This window comes from Oryctolagus cuniculus, chromosome 13, assembly GCF_964237555.1.
Source record: "Oryctolagus cuniculus chromosome 13, mOryCun1.1, whole genome shotgun sequence".
NCBI lineage: Eukaryota > Metazoa > Chordata > Mammalia > Lagomorpha > Leporidae > Oryctolagus > Oryctolagus cuniculus.
In genome coordinates this window covers 30,533,161-30,545,461 of record NC_091444.1, presented here as the reverse complement: position 1 = coordinate 30,545,461, position 12,301 = coordinate 30,533,161, and the positions used below count along the sequence as shown (strand labels likewise).

Here is a 12,301-nt window from a genome sequence, read left to right as displayed (position 1 = left end):
AACTACAGAATAAAATGACGACTTGGGAGTTGTGCCATTTTGATGTTTGTCACATAGCCAGTCAAAGTTTCACAGTTCAGGAGAGCATTTGGTTGCATCTTCAGGAATAAGAGGTAAATGGAAAAAGAGCGGTATTAGTTGGTATCAGTGATGTCCAGCACCAACGTGAGCAACACCTGACATGAAACGGGCAACAGAAACAGCAGTAGTTGTACCAAGAATCACAGGAGGTAGTCTAGGGTCTTCAGAAAATGATATTTGAGGAATTTGCCTGCTAATTTGTAAGAAAATAAGATTAATAGCCATTACATGACATGCACAAAAATTGATATGACTTAAGACATTTACCTGTCAGTCATTTAAAGGAGAGGTTAGAACAGTATTTGTTTAAAATTTTATTTAAGTTATACAGATTTCAAGTATTTTATATGTACAGATTTAGGAACATAGTGATATTTCCCACTCCAGCCTACCCTCCCTTCCATTCTTCCTCCTCTTTCCTCTCCTAATACCTCTCTTAATTTTTACAAAGATCTATTTTCAGTTTACTTTATACGTATCAGATAACCCTTCACTAATGAAAGAGTTCAACAAATAGTAAGAAAAGCACACTGTTCCTCAGCAGTAAAGGCTGTAAACAATCATTGAATCTCATAAAAATGAGAGATGGATTGGAAGAGGAGCAGCCAGGGACATGAACCAGCATCCATGTGAGATGCTGATACCACAGGTAGAGGCTTAGCCTACTACGCCACAGTGCCAGCCCAAAGTCTTCTAGTTTGAATTAATCATATTTCCTTCAGTGATGCAAGGATGGTTCAACAAAGACAAATTAATAAATGTTATACACCATATTAATTAAAAGAAAGTAAAACAATGTGGTCATTTCAATAATGCAGAAAAAAAGCCACAAAATCATTCCTTTCTGAGAGAGAGTCTGAAGAAATTAAGTATAGAAGGTACATACAACAGTATGATAAAGGTCATGTATGTCAGACCCACAGCTAACACCATACTGATTAGGAAACAATTTCAAGATTTTCTTCCATTTTCTGTAACAAGGCAAGGATGCCCATTTTCACCACTTCTATTCAATGCAGTATTTGAAACCCTAGTCAAAGCAACTAAGCAAGAGAAGGAAATAGTCATCTGAATTTGGAAAGGGGGAAGTCAAATTGTTCCTGTTTGCAGGTGAAATCATCTTACATATGGAAAACCCCAAAGAATCAATCAAAAATACTAAGACTAATGCAGTAAAGCTGCAGGATACAAAATTAATGTTCAGAAGCTAGTAGCATTTTTATGCTAATAATAAACTATTTGAAAAAGAAATCAAGAAGGCAGATACAAAAATATCTAGAAATAAATTTAGCTGAGAATATCTTTATAATCAAAACTAGTTATGAAAGTGATTAAGAAGGACACCAAGAAATGGAAAGAGAGCCTGTATTTATTGATTAGAATAATTATTATTATTAACATGTCCTGTACAACCCAAAGTGATCCACATATTCAATGTAGCCACTGCCAAAATACCAATGGCTTTCTTCACAGAAAGAGAAAAATTCTAGAATTCACATGAAGCTGCAAAAGACCCTAAGTAGCTAAAACAAGCCAAGAGCACAAGGAACAAAACTAGAGACATCCTACTGCTTGATCTCAAAATATACTGCAAAAGTATAGTAGGCAAACCAGCATGGCACTGACATAAAAACATACACAAAGACCAATGTAACAGAATAGAGCCTGTTGATACATCAGCTGGTCTTTGACAAAGGTGCCAAGAATGCACAGTGGGAAATGGGCAGCCTTTTCAATAAATGGTACTGGGAAAATCAGATATCCATCCACATACAGAATAATAGAACAAGACCCATATGTCTTACCTTTTATAAAAATCAACCCTTAAGGCATTCAGATCTGGCTGAAGAGCCCATGAGAGTATTTTAGGCATGGAAAGCCAAGACACTCTGGCAAAAAAACAAAAATAAAAACAAAAACAAACAAACCTAAATGAAAGATCTGTGCGAGTGAGATCCCAGTAGAAAGAACGAGCTACCTTTCTCTGAAGGGAGGAGAGAACTTCCACTTTGACTATGACCTTGTCTAAATAAGATCAGAGTCGGCGAACTCAAAAGGCTTCCATAGCCTTGGCAACTCTTGTAGGATCTCTGTCCTTAATGTGTTGTACAATGGAAATTAATGCTATAACTAGTACTCAAACAGTACTTTACACTTTGTGTTTCTGTGTGGGTGCAAACTGTTGAATTCTTTACTTAATATATGCTAAATTGATCTTCTGTATATAAAGTTAATTGGAAATGAATCTTGATATGAATGGAATGGGAGAGGGAGCCGGAGATGGGAGGGAAGTTATGGGGCGGGGGGAGCCACTGTAATCCAAAAGCTGTACTTTGGAAATTTATATTTATTAATTAAAAGTTGAAAAAAAGATTCAAGGTAAGGTCCAGGTCTATGAAACTGCTAGAGGAAAACAAAAATTCTTCAGGATGTTGGGCAGGCTAGGTGTTTGTTGTAGAAGACCCCAAAAGCATTGATTTCAAAGTTAAAGTGATATTTATATTGTTTTTAGAGTCTCTTGATCCAGTAAGATGGATGGATCTTTCCTTTGCTTGTAATCAGTTATTTCTTTTATTAACCTTGCCCTCCATACCCAAACCCATTAGTAACACAGATAAAAATTTCTCTGGGATGAGTGTAGCAGGGCTCTTTGGACTCAATGTATCTAGTAAGCTAAGGTCTGGGTGGAACTTTGTTATACTTTTTCTGAGCTTGCTTTGCTGTGGCAGTCTCAGTCAGTCTTCCCTTTATCTCTTCCTCTTGATGTCCTGTCCCATGTTTTTTCTTTCTCTCTTTTTAATCACTCACAGTATAGTGTTGAATATTTTATGATTCTTAGATGATTTCATGCCTCTCCTTAAATATAGAGGCATTAAATGTATTAAGGCTCATGATTGGTTTCTGAAGTCAAGTTGGGATTTTCAGACTTGGTCTCAGGTGGTGAATGTTAGATTCTGAACTAGTCAACTAATTAGCTATAATTTAGGCTGAGAATACATTTTAAAGCTTCTTGTTTAGACAGTAAGTATCTCTTGAAAACAAAACTTAAATGCAGACTTTTTTTCCTCCTTGGCATATTTTGATAATTTATGAATTTAGTCATAAATTTAAAAAGCAATAAATACATAATTGATGGTAAATGCAACTAAAGGGAAAAAGTCAATATACTATTTAGTTGAATAATTTTTTAGCTCCAAATATTTTCAACAGTGTCTTGAAAATGAAAACTGAGGGGCCAGCATTGTGACATAGCAGGTACAACCACTGCCTGGGATGCCGTCATCCTACATGGGCACTGGGTAGAATCCCTACTGCTTCACTTCCAATCTAGTTCCCTGTTAAAGTACCTAAGAAAGCAGCGAGGATGGCCCAAGTGCTTGGGCCCCTGCACTCATGTAGGAGACCTGGATAAAGCTCCTGGCTTCTGTCTGGCCAAGCCCTTGCTGTTGCAACCATTTGGGGAGTGAACCAGTAGATGGACTATTTATCTTTCTCTCTCGCACGTGCTTTCTCTCTCTCTCTCTCTCTCTGTCTCGCTCTCTGTCTCTCTCTGTTGCTCCCTTTCTCTCTCTGTAACTCTGCCTTTCAACTAAATCTTTAAAAAAAAGAAAATGAAAACTGTTTTCATAAAAGCATTCATAAGCATGGCATTCTCTCTCTCTTTTTTTTTTTTCAAAGTATGTTAATAGCTGCAGGGACCTAAGTGTCTGAGAACAATTGCCTTACAGTAATTTGAAAATATATTTATGCTAGAATTTTTTACATTGTTTTACTCTTTAAAATAATGTTTCAATATAAGCCATTCATTTCCTATTGGAACCCAGGTTCTTTTTAAAGACCGGGATATAGTCCAAAAAGAATGTCTTCAGTTCACAGTATTATACTAACCATTTAATAATATTACTCAATAAACAGAGCTTCTGTGAATTATATTAGAACAATTTGGCAAACAAATGAAAACGTAAGCCTTGACAATATGCCAGTTCTTGGCAATTGTCTTTTCTATGGGAAAGTGGGTTTAACAGAAGTGCAAAAGAATGAAGTTGAGAGAAATGAGTAGAATGGTGAATTCAGGAAGAGGTTGCCATTCTAGGGAATTCTCTATATGAAACATTCTTCAATTGTTTATCAAGTCACTATTACACTGCTATTCCATAGGTAGTAGCAGTGTTTAAACAAACATTTAATTTTCAATAAGAGTTTGACTTTTTAAAAACCTCTCTTAATCAAAATATAGTCAACACTGTGTCTTCTGTGTCCTTTTCTGCAGTGGTAACCATTGGCTGACTCCGGAAGTGGTTACCTTGCTTACATCAGTGTCATGCTTTGGCTTGCTACTCCATTCACTTTTACTTCCTATAGCCTTATTTTTGGAAGAAATCATTCATACTCCCCAGTCGTCTGGGTCTTTTGAGTTTATGGACCTTATATAAAGGAAATCTTACTGATAGATTGAGACATTGGTAGGCGGAATGCATGATTAATCATTTTAATTATATTACATATAGGGAAACCAACTCTCTACTGCTGTATCCCTACCCATTGCTAATTTCTGTTTCTATTATCCTTTCAAAACAAATAGAAACCAACCAGGAAAATGATGGAAGAAAATGCATTACTCAAAACTCTGCTGATGTTGATATGAACGTAATTTTGCTTAATTATTTCACAGCATTTTATGATACCAAAATGTCTACCTTAGGAACAGTTAGTGAGACTCTTCAGTACTGTTCAACTAGGAACACTGATATATTTGATTATTGTATTGACAACCTTAAGAGATTGATTTTAAACTGTGATAGGTATCATAAATATAATGGTATATTTCATTAATATTTTTCGAGTACTTGTTATATTTCTTCCCAAGAATGAATGAAGCAATGAGAAATTAATTTATAGGGCTTCATTAGGATTGATGTAGGGTAAAACAAACCCAAAAGACTAAATACTAGTCATTAACTTTCAGAGTTAAACATTTTGAAATAGAATTCAGGATTTTATGATACTGAAATGACATGAATTACTAGATACCTCACAAAGCAGAAACACTTTAAATGATAGATTTTATACGAATGACAATGTTACATGTATACACAGTTTCATTTTTAAGTAAACTTTTTTTTTGTCATGAGAATATTGTAGACTCGGGTGTTTGTAAGATATAATACAATGAGATTTTGTAGTCCTTTTACCAATTTTGGTATATCATACAAAACTAGAGTTGTTTTCTTTCTAAATCAACTTTCCTGAAGTATGGTTTGCATGTATTAAAATATACCCATTAAAACATATAATTTGATGAGTTTTGGACAAGATATTCCCTTGTAGAATCATCACCCCAATCAAGATATACAATGTTTCCCTTGTCACATTCTTTCACAGGGCTTTGTATTCTGGGCTGTCCTGCCACTCTCAGTCCCAGCAAGCCACCAGTCTGCTTTATGCCACTAGAGTTTACTTTTGTCTACACTAACATTTTATTTTGTGGGGTTATTCAATATGTATTTAAATCCCACTTCACCTCTCAAAAAGAGATTATTCTGTAACTACTTGTGTTAATAGCTTGACTGCAATAAAATACCTCTGGTCTACTTGGGTACCACTCCGTTACAGCTATTGAAAAGTGTGTGTTAAGCTCATAGGTGCAGAATGTAACCTAGGAATGGGAAGGTTTAGTTTGTATATTATATGTCTAATACCATGATTACAATAGGTACACCATATCTACAGCTTCTTTCATATTCTTCTCTTGTCTAGAACTTTATTTACCTGTTAAAATAACTTAGTTCTTGATGGAATCTAGTTTTAAGAAGAGTAATAACATTTGAAACTTGCATCCTTAGGAGTTTTCATTTTCCTTTAATAGCTATATTCACCTCTCAGGGGCTCTGGCCAAGAATGATGCAATGATCAGTGCCTCAGCCAAGCACCGGCACTTTGTTGGCTACTTAGCTATTCTTTCATCATTTTGTTACATCACTACCTGCAAGGGTAGCCAAGTCTTCACAGAGCAATTTATTAGTAGCCATGAATACTTCCTTTATTCTTTGGCTTTAATTTGTGACCCTTTTATAACATTAATCATGGATCTTATGAATTAACTACAATCAAACTATCAATATACATTTTTGTTAGTATTATAAATAACAGAGCCAGCTTAAAACATTTTGTATAATAAGCCTTCCTACCACTCAATAACTTGAATGGTGCCAATATCACACTCTACATTACTTATTATGTAAATGAAGATTTCCTGTTATTTTAGAGAGTATGTTCCTTTACAACATTGATGTCCAAAAGCATGACTCATCAGGACTAATTTGTGTCATATTTGTATTATATATCAAGTTTACCACTGCTTATTTTTTCCCTTATTTAGTCACAGAAGAATTTTACTACAAGTGAGTTTCATTTTATATTTTTATAATACTTGTGAGTTAATTTACTTTCATAAACTAGTATTCAGGTAAGAATCTATTTCATGTACATTTGAGTCAAGGTCGAGAACTTCATTTCCTCTCTGACACATGGTGGATATTATTATTCTTTGAAAAACACTTGCGTTAGTGCCGCAGCTTACTAGGTTAATCCTTTGCCTAGCGGCCCTGGCACACTGGGTTCTAGTCCTGGTCGGGGTGCCGGATTCTGTCCCGGTTGCCCCTCTTCCAGGCCAGCTCTCTGCTGTGGCCAGGGAGTGCAGTGGAGGATGGCCCAAGTGCTTGGGCCCTGCACCTATGGGAGACCAGAATAAGTACCTGGCTCCTGCCATCGGATCAGCACGATGCGCCGGCTGCAGCGCGCTGGCCACGGCGGCCATTGGAGGGTGAACCAACAGCAAAGGAAGACCTTTCGCTCTGTCTCTCTCTCTCACTGTCCACTCTGCCTGTCAAAAAAAAAAAAAAAAAAAACACTTGCAATAGTTCTTTCCCTGAGATAGGTATATGCATAAATGCATTTTAAAAGTATGTTGAAAAACATGAAAAAAGGTTATGAGCATAGAGATACATTAAGATAGCCTTACCAAAGGAACAAAAAAAATACAAAAAATAATGGAAGATAATACTTGAAGGCACAAGAACAAAGACTTTCCCAAAGTTGAGGAATGACATAATTCTTCTTAATTCCAAATAGGACAAGTAAAAGAAACACATACATAGGTGTCATATGATGAGCCTAATGATTACCAAAGACCAAGAATAGGTACTAAAAGCTACCAGAAAGAAAAAGGCAAATCATAAGAAATGAATTTATAAAAACTACAAATGTTATATTGCTCAGTAGCCATGATGGAAACCAGGGGACAGTAGATGATATCCATTGACATTCAGAGAGAAGTCAACTGACAAATTAAGAGGTGTATTTGTAGCTAGCTTTTCAATTACAAGGAAGAATATGTTCTAAATACTTTTGAAAAGATCACCCGTAGATTATCACTAAATTTATATTTAAATTATATATTTCATAATGAAATACATTGTCTCCCCCAAAAGGCCTGATGTGCAAGAACAAATAATGAACAAATAGATCAGCAAATGTGTATATAAATAGAAAGTGACTTTACTAAATAACAAGAATGTTGCATGTAGGAAAGAATGTAAGAAATACCATCATTGAATGGTCATTAAAAACAGTATTTAGAAGAAAAGACTAGGGGAAGTTATGGCAGGGAAAAGCCATTGTAATTCATAAGCTGTACTTTGGAAATTTATATTTACTAAATAAAAGTTAAAAAAAAAAATAAAAGACTAAGGGTCAGTGCTGTGGCATGGTAGGCTAAGGCTCCACCGACATCCCTTATCGGTGCTGGTTTGTGTCCCATTTACTCTACTTCCAATCCAGTTCTCTGCTATGGCCTAGGAAAGAAGTAGAAGATGGCCCAAGTGCTTGGGTCCCTGCACCCCTGTGGGAGACTTGGAAGAACCTCCTGGCTTTTGGCTTAAGATCAGCTCAGCTCTACCCATTGTGGCCATTTGTGAAGTGGACCAATGAATTAGAGACCTTTTTCTCTGTCTCTCCCTCTGCCTGTAATTCTAACTCTCAAATAAATAAATAAAATCTTAATAAAAAGAAGAAGAACAGTCTAAACCCAGTTTCAGTCCCCTCAAGTGCACGCTGTCAGAACTTGGGGGTGAGAGTGGCCCCAGCCATAGATGGTTTGATTTAGGATTTTATAAGTTTATGATGATACAAAAGCAACATGCATTTGGTAGACATCTTATTTTTATTTTTGCTCTTGTCACTGAGCTAGCAATATGTGGGATGACCCTCTGATGATCCTGGGAAGTAGCAATAGATGCAGTACCCAGGGAGTCCAGTGATCATGATGGGGAGATACCTGAAACTCTGCAGTGTGGTATTGCTAAGTTATGATGTTCAGTAGGCTAGATAGATTAATGCATTCTTGACTTGTGGTATCTTCACCTTATCTTGGATTTTTCAGGACATAACTCCATCATATGCAAAGGTGTATTTGGACTTACAAAGTTCATAATTCGGAAGTACAGGCTCACTAAACTCTGAAACTTAAAACACTGTGGGACCCACTACCACCACCTCTCTAAAGACCTGTTTACCAGAATTTCTTCTACCCTGTACATCATTGATGTTTTAAGAATTAGAACAAAGAGGCCAGTGCTGTGGCATAGGGAGTAGAGCCACTGCCTGCAGTGCCAGCATCCCACTGGGCGACTGCTCCTCTTCTGATCCAGCTCTGTCCTATGGCCTGGGAAAGCAGTAGAAGATGGCTCAAGTCCTTGGGCCCCTGAACCCACATGAAAGACCCAGAAAAACCCTCTGGCTCCTGGTTCCGGATCAGCCCGGCTTTGGCTATTTGGGATGAAAGATCTATCTGTTTCTTCCTTTCCTTCTCTCTCTGTGTAGCTCTGATTTTCAAATGAATAATAATAATAAAAAAAGAATTAGAACAAGACTCAGATATGGCAATGGTGTTGGAATTATCACACCAGGAACTTTAAGCAACTGTGCTTAATATGCTAAAGGGTCTAATGGAAAAAGTTGATAGTAAACAACAACATAAAGATAATAGAAGCAAAAGATAAACATTCTAAGAATCAAAAGGAAATGCTAGATTCTAGCACAGTCCTTGTTTATTAGTTTTATAAGTCTGCCTTAAACTACACCTCATTAAGATTTAACAATGAGAAACAGATTGGGTAACATGGGACAATATATTTATATACAGTATATACATATATATACTATATTATATATAGTATATGTATGTATACTATAGAGTATTAACTTTAATCATTTGTTTCTGAATGAGTGAATATTTTATAAGTACAGATAGGAGCATATATTTTTCCTCAGTAATTGAGAATTGATCTAATTTGAAACTTGAAATATTATAGTCCTGTATCCAACAAGGAGAAAATAAACATTCTTATAATGATCGCATGGGAAATTAAGGAACAATGAGCATGGACTAATTCATAAAGCTGGTCTCAACAAATTAAATGGAATTTGTAATATCAGTATATTGTGGGTGGATAAAAGCCTTGATTCAATCCAGTCTTTTTTTCTTTTTAAAGGGTTGTTTATTTATTTGAAAGGCAGAGTTACAGATAGGCAGAGCGGGAGAGGGAGGGAGGGAGGGTGGGAGTAGTCTTCCATGCACTGGTTCACTCCCCAAATGGCTGCAATGGCTGGAGCAGGGCTGATCTGGAGTTCTGGAGTTTTTTCCTGGTCTCCTACATGGGTGCAGGGCCCCAAGGACTTGGGCCATCCTCCACTGCTTTCCCAGACCATAGCAGAGAACTGCATTGGAAGTAGAGCAGCCAAGACTAGAATCGGCACCCATATGGGATGCAGGCAGCTTTACCCACTACATCACAGCGCCGGCCCCCCAGTCTTTTTTTTTTTTTTTTTAAGATTTATTTATTTATTTGAAAGGCAAAGAGACACAGAGAGAGGGAGAGAATGAGAGATCTTTCCTCCACTAGTTCACTCCTCAAGTGGCTGCAACACCCCCGGCTGGGCCAGGTGAAGGTCAGGAGCTCAGAGCTCCATCAGTGTTTCCCACGTGGGATGCTGCATGCCAATGTCACAGGCAGAGGCTTAACTGCTGTGCCACAATGCTGACCTCTTTTCAATCCAGTCGTATGCAAACTAGTGAGGAAAATAAAAAACAGGGAAATCTTGAGCTAATTTTATTAATGTTTTATTAATCCAATAAAATTTTATTGAGTACTGCTGTGCTGTGCACTACTTCTACAGTATAAGCAAAATACAGTTATCTCTGTTCTTGAAAAGCTTACATTCTCTTAGAAGTTGGTGGCGAGGATAGGGTAGGAAAAAAAGAAATGTTAATATATACTATATGTCAAGGTTTATTTGAAAGCATAGACCTTTATTTTGAATCTGCCCATGTAAGTGTGGAGGCCAGTAAACAAAATCAAAGGTTGTACAAAAATGAAATTTAACAACCCAGTTTATTTGTAAAATCTACCTTAAAATCTTAAAGTAATAGCAAATCGAATCTAGAAATGTACAAAAATAATATTATATAGTAATTAAATTGGGTTTCTCTTATGAATAACGGAATGATTTAAGATGACTGAATTTCTTTGGTCACTTCCCTAACACATGGAGGAAAAATATGTGATCACTTCAGTAGATTCAGAAAAAATTGATAAAATTTAATATTTAGTCAGATAAAAGCTTTAAGCATGTTTTAATTTAAAGTATACTTCTTCAGCCTGATAAATTCTTAGAAATAACAGTGCACAGAATGATGGATCCATTGACACATTCTATTTAAAATCAAGAATAAGAAAAGGATACCCATTTTTCAACACTGTACAGGAGGTTCTAGCCCACTAAATAGGATAAGAAAAATAAAAACTTGAGAACTGGAAAGAAAAACTAAATTGCAAATATCTGAAGATGATTGAGAAGTAAAAATGAAAGAATATCTACAGAAAATTTATTAAATATTAATAATAGAGTTCCATTAGGTAGCTAGATAAATGTTAGATGTATGTTTCTTCTAATATATCAGTATAATGAACAGAAAATTAATTTAAGGAGATTCTAGTTATGTCTGAAGGATAATATACTAAGAGATTTACATAGAGAAAAATTCTTTAAAAATATTTATAGGACCACATCATGAATACATATACAAAAATTTAGTATCTCAAATGTGTTATTCTTTCCAGTTATAAGTACAACAAATTCCTCCCATAATTATTAAAATACCAATAGTATTTTCCTGTAACATTTTTCTGTAACTTCATGATTAGAGGGGCAAAAATTACAATGATATATTTGAAAAAGACAATAAGGGGCAAGGGAAGATTGATAGCAAGTCTTATTTTGAAAATAGAAGAAAATAAGATATTAATTCAAGGATGGATGAATAGAACATTCACTCATAGAAGTTCTCATTTCATGTATGTGGCTAAAATAATGGACTATTTAATAATTATATGAGCAGGAAAATTTATTTTGCATATGAAGAGTTGAATTTCAAACTTGTACCAAAAACAAAAATCAATTCCTAGCAAAATTTATATCTAAATATTAAACTAAAAATTTTGACCAAAATATAGTATATCTTTCTGATTTCTAGATTCAAGTGTAAACTGTAAAGAAAAATTGGTAAATGTGATTGCATTAAAATTAGAAACTTTTAAACATTAAGTGCCATGATTTTTGGGAGAAAAAAAAACCCTGCAGATTAGCAGGTAGCATTAGCAACACACATAACTGACAATGTTAACTTTTAAATTAAACAAATTGAAGACTGCACAAAAGAATGAAAATTCACAGAAGAGATGTGGCAATGGAAGTGGCAATGTAAAAGGTCACAATACTTAGGAAAATTTGTCACTTTACTGTTTATCAGTAAACTAATAAAAACTATGAGATCACATTTTATAGCTAATACATTGACAAAAATAAAAAATTCTGAAAATTTCTGCTACTAGCAACTGGGGACTCATAATACTCACTAGAAGGTGCTGACATTGTTTCAAAACAATTTGCAAATATCTCAATGCAACACTGGTAGCAGCAGATAAGAATGAATATTGCCATGGATTGAAAATGTCTAGATCACTCAAACAGTGATGAGCGCACAAACCTTGTTTTAGAGCATGCCTACACAGCATGCCATGTATGTAATTTCTAAAAACATACAAAAACAATGTTGTTATACTAAATGACACATAAACATGAAGTGTGAATATCAAGAAAT

At 35.4% G+C, this 12,301-nt stretch overlaps 1 protein-coding gene across 6 annotated transcripts in view; it reads left to right on the top strand.

Annotated features, from left to right (window-relative positions):
- Positions 1-12,301, top strand: part of USH2A (usherin) — an 848,241-nt gene that overhangs the window by 123,139 nt on the left and 712,801 nt on the right. The gene's annotated exons all lie outside the window — the stretch shown is intronic.